Source organism: Protopterus annectens, chromosome 5.part1 (genome assembly GCF_019279795.1).
Source record: "Protopterus annectens isolate FY-2018-M chromosome 5.part1, PAN1.0, whole genome shotgun sequence".
Lineage (NCBI taxonomy): Eukaryota > Metazoa > Chordata > Ceratodontiformes > Protopteridae > Protopterus > Protopterus annectens.
This window is the reverse complement of record NC_056736.1, coordinates 354,536,763-354,546,945: the sequence shown is the minus strand read 5'-3', so window position 1 is coordinate 354,546,945 and position 10,183 is coordinate 354,536,763.

Here is a 10,183-nt window from a genome sequence, read left to right as displayed (position 1 = left end):
TTTGGACAGAAAAGTGATTATAGAACAAGAAAAAAGTTATAGCTGTCATCAAACAAGAGTAATTGACTGACTGCTACTAAATATGTGTCATTTTTAACAGTGCATGCTCTTGCATCCACTTCATAAAACCATGAATTTTAATGAGACTAAATTCTGAGACATGCAGTGTATCATATTTTTTTATTCTGACAAGCTGTCACAAGACTGAATCATCCTGTAATTTTTTTGTTTGACTTTTAAGCTGTACGTGTGTTACATAATTAATTCCCACATATTCATCAATGACTCATACAGGCAAGGTAAAGAGCACCAGTAAAAAGTATTTTAATTCAGATAGCTGGCTATATGATTTATGTAGATATGTTAATGTATACTAATGACAGTTATATGGGGTATTATGACAAAAAAGTGCAAATTTTTTATGTTACATCATTATGTTTGTTAATACACTCTCATTGTAAAAATTATGCATTCAATTGTTCTGACTTGTAATCACATTCGAGGTACTAGAAACAAGTATTATTTTGGTGTGTTGATTCATAGCACAACATTTATCTCAAATAGATATTTGTGAATTATTATTTTTTCTGCCCTTAAAAATTAGACAGCTGCACTTCATTAAATCTTTGTTTTGAGCAGATTTGAGAAATAATATCTAAACAAACATTTGCAGTGGAAGCTTTATGAACCATTTCATATTTTAGACATACTAATTATCATAATCCCTGAACACTTATCAACAATTCTCTTTATATTTCAAAGCATTTTAACTGCCTTTGTCCCAAGCTACATCCAAACTGCTTTATACAAGACTATCACAAGCTAGTCAACTTTTAAACCAATTTGACAATGATTTTATAGTCCAAGATGAATGCATTCTATTCAGTTAGCGGAAAATAAAGACCTGAAAAGCTGCCTGTTGCCCAGATCAACAGCTTCTCACTGTAAAAAGGTACAGAATCAAACCAAAAAAAGCAGAAAAAAGACCCCAGGCCAACTAAATATACAAGGCACAATACTCCATATGAATATGTTGGAGATTTGAAACGGTGTTTGAGGATTTAGATCTGGTTGATAGAAGAAATGAAGAATTGCTGATAGACGTGTGGGATATTTTCTAGGAGGTGGCAACAAAATGTTCCAAATAGAAATGAAGACTAATAAGGCAAATGGTTGTGCAAACAGGCTGTAGAAGTGGCTAAGAAAATAAGGAGAGTAAAAAGCAATGGAAGTAGAGAAAAAATCGGGTAAACCGAATGCAGAGTTCCAGAAAACAAAAGGGAGAGATATGAAGGCACATATAAATGAGAAGAGCAAAACATGCAAGATAACAGAAAGGTTAAAACGGGAGAGCTTTTCAAGAAGAATGGCAATGTTAGATGTGAAAAATACGCATGACAAATGATAATGATGGAGGGATCCAGTACAAGCAGAAGATCTTAAGATGAGAAGGCAGAAATATGCAGAAAGAGTATAAAAGGAAGGCGTTAGCATCACTGATAAATACAATGGTATGTTCTCTGATCTTGAACCAGACATCATGGCAAGGGATTTCAAAAAAGCCCTAGGAAGTTCTGCTCATAACATGGCTTCAGGAATTGATGGAATTCTAGTTGAATTGTCTAAAATCCTCCAAATTGCTGCTGTTACAGGGTTGCTCATAATTTATCAACATATCACAAAATATTTCAGTGGCCACTGAAGTGGAAAAGCTCACTTTATATTCTAGTCCTAAAAAGGATATCGGCAAGAATTTCTAAAGTTATTAAACACTTACACTTGCTTCTCAAGCTATCAAGAAAGGCCTTAATATCCTGCAAGCTAGATTTGAGTGAGTTATACACCAATCACAGTCAGATGCACAAGCTGGTTTTATATAAGATAGAAGCACTATAGATCAAATTACCAACATTTGCTGGATAAGAGAAAAAAAAAGGGAATACCAGGAAAACCTTTTACTTTTGCCTTATTTACTACTGTTAAACATTTGTTGCAATTACTCAGAGAAATATAATACCAGGGCAACCTATTTACCTTTACCACCTAGGAGAATTGTATGTTGACCAAGAAGCAGTAACTAGAATTGATTATAGAATAATCTGATTATGGAAAAACCGAAAGGTTCACAGTTGAGAAAGGAGTTCATCAAGTCTGCATATTGCCACCCTACTAATTTAATTTAATTTATATGCTGACTATATAATAGACAGTGCTGTGCCAGATGACTTGGATACTGGACCCAAAATTGTTGGAGAAAATCTTAACTTCAGATATGCATTTCTTACCACTCTGATGGATGAAAAGTGTTTGGGAGATGAAGAGTCTGTTAAAAAAGGGAAAGGCAGAAAGAACAAAAGCTGGTTTGTTAATCAGTATATTTAAAAATGTAATTTTACCCTAGCAATGTGATTAGATAGGAAAGAGGTGGTGGCAATATCATATTTGTGTGCTTAAAGGACTCTGGAGATTGTAAATTCTGACTGGAGTTGTAAAATTAAGACAGCTACTTAAAAGGAAGAAAGCTATGCAATCTTGGAAACATCATACTGTCACTAAGGATCTGTAAAGTCAAAGTTGGGGTATAAGTACGGTCTCTCTTCATATAGTCCAGTGAGGTACACCTCAGGGTGTTCACTCCAACATGAGCTATGTCAGAATCATAATGGTACTTGTTGCCAAGAGACCCGAGTGCATGCATGATCTGACAAATCCTGGAACTGGACAGAAAGATGACTGTGACTTTCACCTTATCTAACCTGGTGAGTGGGACATCTGTGTGTCTCACTATGGAGTCTCCAATGACAAGAACATTTGGTAGTTGAGTGTTATGCCTTAAGGGCTTGGTAAGTGAGACACTGGTGTTGCTATGTGTCTTGGGTGCCGTGGGAACTGTGTTAGTTGTAGCAATTTTTTGTTTTGGAGATCTCTGGTGTTTTGGTAAGTTTTTTGAGAGAACCTCCACATATGTTGAGCTCTGTGTTGGATGCATACTATGTGTATGAGTAATGGTACTATGTGCATGAGTAGTGGTGGGTAAGTTGACACTCTCTTCTGTGTTATTGTTTTGACTGGGAGAGAGCAAGGATTTAAGATTCTTGGTGTAGGCACATCTCTTGCACACTGTACTGGAGTGAGCTATTAGTAGAGAGCTGTCAGTGTACATGATGATGTTGCTACACTGCCTCAGGAGACCCAAGGCAAAAGGCTGGCAGGAGAAACAAGGGTATTCAACTGTCCATAATGCTAGGTTTGAAGAACTGTTATCACAAAGGGGGTTCTTTCAGGACTGATCAAGGAGGTGCTCTGTAAATGGATATTTCTGACAGGGATTTTGGCTGGTGGTTTAATAGGTCACAGCTCACTAGCAATACTTCTTAGATCAGAGATGTTCTAAAAAGGAGGACTATACTAATCTACTACAGCTATATCTAAGGGAAAATTTGTCAAAATTAGATAATTGTGTGGGAGTGCGCGGTGCTGCATGATGTACAAACAAGCAAAAACCAGCTCAAACACAGGGCTTAAATACCAGAATTTAAAAACCTAAAAAAACCCACAAAAGAACCATTGAGGGTGTTTACTTCAAGCCCTAGATCAATCACCCTTCACCAGACAGGTTCCAATCAGCACACTTCTCTCACAAGGGCACAGAAAGGCCCCTTCTGATCAAAGATGACTTGGAAAATGTGCTCAGAATACAACAGCTACTACAAACAGACCCAAATGCAGCAAATCTGTATCTGGACTATGATACAGCTACTAGCTGTACTAGTTTAGGCAGGAAAAACAAAAAAATTTAAAACAGCAGAACAATAGCAGTGAGAAACTAAAACATGTTTTAAACAGCAGAAAAATCTCAGATACTTTGGACACATATTGAGAGGATAAGATTTATTGGAGAAGGCATTAACACTCAGAAAACTGAACACAAAAGAAGAAGATGACACTGAGAGAGGAAAAGATGGGCAGACTATATTACTGAAGTAATGAATATAAATTTACAAAAACATGAAGTAGTAATGGACATTCAGACAGGCTGGCATGCTCAAAACTGTTTTTATTCTTGAATATTTTTCAAATTTAAGCCTAAATGTATTAATGTTTTATCTCTACTCTGTATAATTATCTTGTAGTTATAACACACACCTAATTTTGTCTATATCAGAGCTTTTCTCCACATTTTTTGAATGTCTCTCAAATTTATACCTAAATGTATTAATGCTTTATCTCTACTCTGTATAATTATCTTGTAGTTATTGTATGTACCTAATGTTGTCTATATCGGAGCTTTTCTCCCCAGGACTCCATTGAAAACGGGTTCTTCTGGCCCAATGGACTATCCTGGTAAACCAACTGCAAATAAATAAATAAATAAATTAAGTTTTTAAAGTCGCAAAGATTTTGGTTTAACTAAATGATAAAATAGCAACAACAATTATTAAAGTAAAGGTGTTTGCAAATATAACATGTCTGCTAGCAGTAGGTGCTATAAATACAAATGTTATATGTAAACAGTCTAAAGTTTGAGTTGTATAACTTTGCTACAGTTTTATTCAACTGAATGTCCATAGAGTTTACCACAAAATAACACATTCCAGTATAAGTATGTATTATCTAGTTCAAATCAAAAATCCACAGAAAAAGGCTATAAGGTTGTATATAAAAAAAAAAAAAATCCAACAAAAACAATCGGTGAAAATACTAGGGGAGGCTGGCGTGAATAAATAATTTTATTATAAAAGACAAACCATTAAACGCTTTTGACCAAACTTCATTAGAATAATTAACTCTCATAACATGATCCTTTTTAAACACATTAACCTAATCACAAAATTATATAATTAGTACCAAATGACTCATTCATTAACATCTTGTTTTGTTTCTATTTCTTTTCAACACTACTGAATGATTAACCATTCCTTTAAGTCCTGGGGTTACATAAGCATTCAAAATGACTTGCCATATAATTTCTAAAAATTCTAATTCATCATCTCTATTACCATTAAAAGTACTCACAGTATAAATGTTTAAGTTGTTCTTCATGTAGGCTTATATATGAAAGTTCTAGTTTTAATCGTGATGCAACAAAAAAAATTCTACAGTATTCAGGGTTAATTTACATGTAATTCTGAATTTGTAGTTTACGATAAACGGTGCCTGTCATGTGATTCTTTTTACATTGGAAAGCCCAACAGACAGCTTAAAAAAGAATATATGAACATCATTATGCTATTAAAAATAAAAATGATAGGAATGCTTTTGCAAAACATTCTATTATTTGTAAGAAGTTTAAGAAATGTATTTTTACAGTAATTGATTGTGTTGTTAAGGATTTTATTGGTAATAGAGATGACAAATTAGAATTGCATTCTTAGAATTAATCAATCTATCCAGAGGTGCTAAGATATTCCTTAATCAAGTCTGACATACAATGGTCAAATTATTTGGATAATGTTTATCAGCAATGTTTATAGCAGCAAGCTCATATCAATATTTATCTTTCAACATGCATATAACATTATAAATTAGTTAGCATTGCTCACTATCATGTAATAGTGCCTATTAAATGTCACATATATCTTATCTCCAGCATGAATGAAACACTTCTGCTACATGTTGTGTTTACTGCAGAGCAAACAGTGTAATGAAGTCAAAACCCTAATTTGCTTAGAATATGTCCTGGTACAGCAAGTAGCTGAGAGCGACAGTGCACATGCATTACTGACAGAGACTAGACTGTTATTGCCAGCAATAATCAATGCTTGTACACCACTTGTCAAAGTGTTCAGATGAGTGTGATCGTGGAGATGAAGACCACTGTAGTTCTTCAGTTAGAATGCACAGTGCAGTACCATAGAAGAAACACAATCTAAATACAGAATGTGTTAACCAGCATAACATCCGGGAAATAAGGGGGAAGATCATAGAGGGCTGACTCTTTGATTTTTTTTTTGGAAGGCATATCACAGTGGTTCAAACATGTGGAGATATTGAGTACTATATAAATATTAATATCTATGAATATTATGATTTCTTCAAATAGTAGCTGTCATGCAAAATATTTTAGCTTTCTTATGTAAAGCAGCAAGAAAGATCTGGTCATATCATAACAGGGAGGAGTTCAGGAATTGGAAGGAGAGGTCAAGACTGTGGGCATTACTGCAAAAAGTCTTGGCTTAGAAGTGATGAATTAATTATGTAGTATCAATGTGCATGTACAAAATGGGGAAATGGCAAAGGTGGGGTGTCTGTTACTTATCTAGAAAGAGGGGCTACCCATAGTTGGGCACTAAAGAACAAATCCATGTACCTTCTTGCCTGGCATTTTAAATAGTGAAAAACACAGTCTAAAATTACTAGTTTGACAGGGGGCATAGAACAGACTATAAAAGGATCAACAAACATAAATAAGATGTTTAAAGTGTACTATCTAAAACAGTACTGAGAGCATATTATTGTATCTGCAAGTTGATGACTGAGGGTAGAGAAGTCTGTACAGGCAATCATGTTACTTCAGCAGACAAAAAGATGTACTTGTCCTGCCATAACATGGAAAGAAGTATGAACTTCCATCAAGATAATTTTGAAGGACAAAGATTCTGGTTCTGATGACCTCTCTGTTGAGCTGTACGAAGAGCTGAAACCAAAATTGGCTCCAGCACTCTTGGAGATATTCTGGGCGATGCAGTAAACAAAGGAGTCTATTGTGTAATCCATACTATCAATCATCAATATCCACTCTAAGCTATGAAGGATTCAAGGAAGATCACAAACTTTTGTCCTATTCCACTTTTAAATATTGATGCAAAAATGTGTGCCATCATATTAGTCTCCAGAATCCAAGCTTATCCCCTTGTAATGTCTAATACTCAGGATGGTTTTGCTTCAGGAAAGGAAGGATCATTTTCCTATATTAATTATTGCAGCAAAGGGACAGCAGATGAAGGTATTCCCATCTGTGGTGATGTTGTTTTAATAGCCGGTCCACCTCAGGATAACTATGGCTGCATTTGGGATCCAATCCCAGGACAGTAGTTGTGACTAACAACATATCATCAGAGGCTTTCTCCTATTAAGTGAAACTAAGCATGGCTGCCCTATGTCCCCCACTTCATTTTTGCTTGTTTAATAGTTCATGAATTGTAGTATAGTGAAAGAGACATCTCTTGAAAATTGTTTTTTGTAGGAATGGAAACAAGACACCAATCGTCAGCTCTTGAATGCTTATTATTAACCAGAGATTCTCTGACTACTAAAATAGCAATCAAGGGCTCCTTTCTGATATTGTGCTTTTATTACGTTTGAAATTAAATTTAAGAAATAAATAAGCTGCTTCCTATTAATACAGAAGCATGAGTTTTAATGAGAGAGCAGTCTCATTTTTATTGTTCATAGGTTCATAGGTTCATAGGTTCATACTAGGCTATCTGCCCTGGGGCAATTATAAGCCTAGCCCGATTCTGTATGGCTTACGCCACCCTTGATTTGAGTATACTGTGCCCTTTTTAAGGTTTAGTTTACTGTGCCTCTGTTTGGTTTTACTTGGCACAAACATTCCTTCTTTCTAGGTATAAGACTTTACCTGTTCCTTAGAACATGCTCGGCATAACCGTCAAACCACCCAGTCATGGGTTATTTGCACTAGCCTATATTTGGAAAAGGATGGGGATTCTCCTTGCCAAAACAGGTGAATATAGTAAAGACATTTTTTCATGCCTTTACTGCACAATAAAATAAGACATATCCCCTCAGTCATGGCTGATGAAATTAAAAATGTTGGTGACAGGCATTGCATTTATTTATTTATTTTGGTTGAGAGAGAGAGGAAAAGATTGACAAGAAACATTCCACTAGCATTGTTTGGCAGCAGAGTTCTAGCATGATTTCCATGTTATATAGAAGACTTCTTGGTACATTAAGTTTGGTCAAGGGATTTACACCTTCTGACATTGATCTGAGTTTCTGTTATTGAGTTACCTGATAATAACAACCAGCGTGTAGTATAATAGAAGCTAACTGGGGCTGTTAAGGCAGCAATATGTTTTAAAATACCACTCAATGTGCTTTGATGAAATGGCACAAAGCTCTAAAACAGGCATGGGATCTAGATATTACATACTGAACATAGATAGCAGTAAACTACTTTGGAAAAACTGAAATAATCTTGCATAATAACTTTTATAAATCTGATTGCAGAAATTTGGGAGGATTTGGTGCTGGCCTTCCCTGAGTATATTTACATCATACATCATCTATCAACAAGGAATCACTAGTGGTACTATAGTCAAAGCAGGATGGATAAACATCCTTTAGAAAAGAGATTCTTCCCGTTTAAGTGAAATAAAGAGTACTATTGTAAGCAAGGAATGATCTTGAGGAAAGTCAAAGCATCTTACACTGTTATGAGTTTCTGAATACTAAAGATAGTCTCAGAGACCAAGGGAATTTAGGCCCAGGATTTATTTTATTTAGGAAGCTTTGGATGATTTAAATTTTTGATATGTTTAGTGAGATACCAGGCTGGTTGCTGGGTCAGGGATTAAAATCTGAGATAGGTTTCCACAAATGTCATGGTACAGTTTATTACATTACACAGCCCTCTAATGCCAGATGTATTATTTAGAAAGTTGGTTATTTGTGTTATGATAGATACTGGCACACAGACAAAGTATAAATAAGGGTGTAAGGAAACTTACAATATAGCAACTGTGCATGTAGTAGTCCAGATATGGTTGCATCCAGTTGTAAGGAATTTGTGGGAAACTTTGGAGGTAGTAGGTTCAAAAGTGTTTGGAATGCAATTTCCTAAGCATAGTCATTTCTGTTGTGTTTATTCTCATACTACACTGCCAAATGTGACTAAAATGCAGAATTTATACATTTGCATGATATCTGTCATTACCATATAGATTCACGGGTCTACTTGATATGGCGGACATTTCAGAATGTCGAAAACCATATGGCCAAGACCATATGATCTGCATTTAAAATATCAACCATACAAAAAAACAAAAAAAACAAAATCTTACCGTCACGCTGCAAGCAAGGGGGCTCCATCCCCCCCACACCCTCCAGAACTTAAGTATACCAACTCCAAGATCGCACTACAGTGTGGAAGATGGAAATCTTTCCATTCCGCACTGTTTGGAGATGTCAGTTCTGCATGGTCAACATTTTGAATGCCGATCATATGGTCTCGGTCAAATGGTCTTCAACATTCTGAAATGTCGACCATGTGAAGGGGACCCAGATTCACAGATATTCCAGGGAGAGTGAGTGTAATGATCATGAATGCCTTGCCCATTCCCTTCTTCAGGCCTCAACTCATTTCTCCAGGGGGACCACACCAATCAATCCCAGAATAAATTAGTGGTTTCCCATCCAGTCATTAAGTAATGTTTAAAAGAAGGGGAATACATGTATGAGTTGAGTGATGATTAATCGACTGACAGCAGAGTGATTGCATTATTCTTAAAAGCTATTTCCAGTGAACTTTTTCACAGTTGTATGATGATTAAGATGTTATATTTAAGTTATGCAGGGTAAAAATCTTTAAAATGTGTTCACTAAAAGTGTCTTTCAATGATTTATTGTCATTGATTTGTCCATCAAAGAATAATCCACTGATAAATAATCATGACTCCAAAGGAAGTCAGTGAGACACTATGCAAGGCATGCAAGGTAAGTTTATTCCAGAGATTTGGATGGCACTGGGTTATAAACCTGTCCTTTCATCATGTTTTATTTATTTGCTGGTGATGACTTATGTTCCTGGTTCTAGTATTGCTGGATTTATTGGACTTGTAAAGACAGAGGAGGCCCAGGACAATAGAGTCTGTACTGTCATGGTAATCTAGACAGAAATCTCCCCCCAGAAGTCTATAAAATACTAAATAAAGGATGGGGATTCCAACCTTTTGAAGTAGCTCACAGATGATGTTTTTGGTTAGGAACCTTTGTAATCTCTCAAATTGCTTGATACGGTTAGTGAGATATATTCCAAAGAGGGTGTTGTGTTTGATAATTGACATGATCGATGCTGAGTATATGGGAGTGATTTCTTCTTTAAACATTGATGATATTCCTTTAGCAATAAGCTCGTCTAAGTAAATGGATTTACTGATAACCATTGCCATGTGATGGTCAAAAGAGATGGAATTATTAAACCAAGTACGTAAGTCCT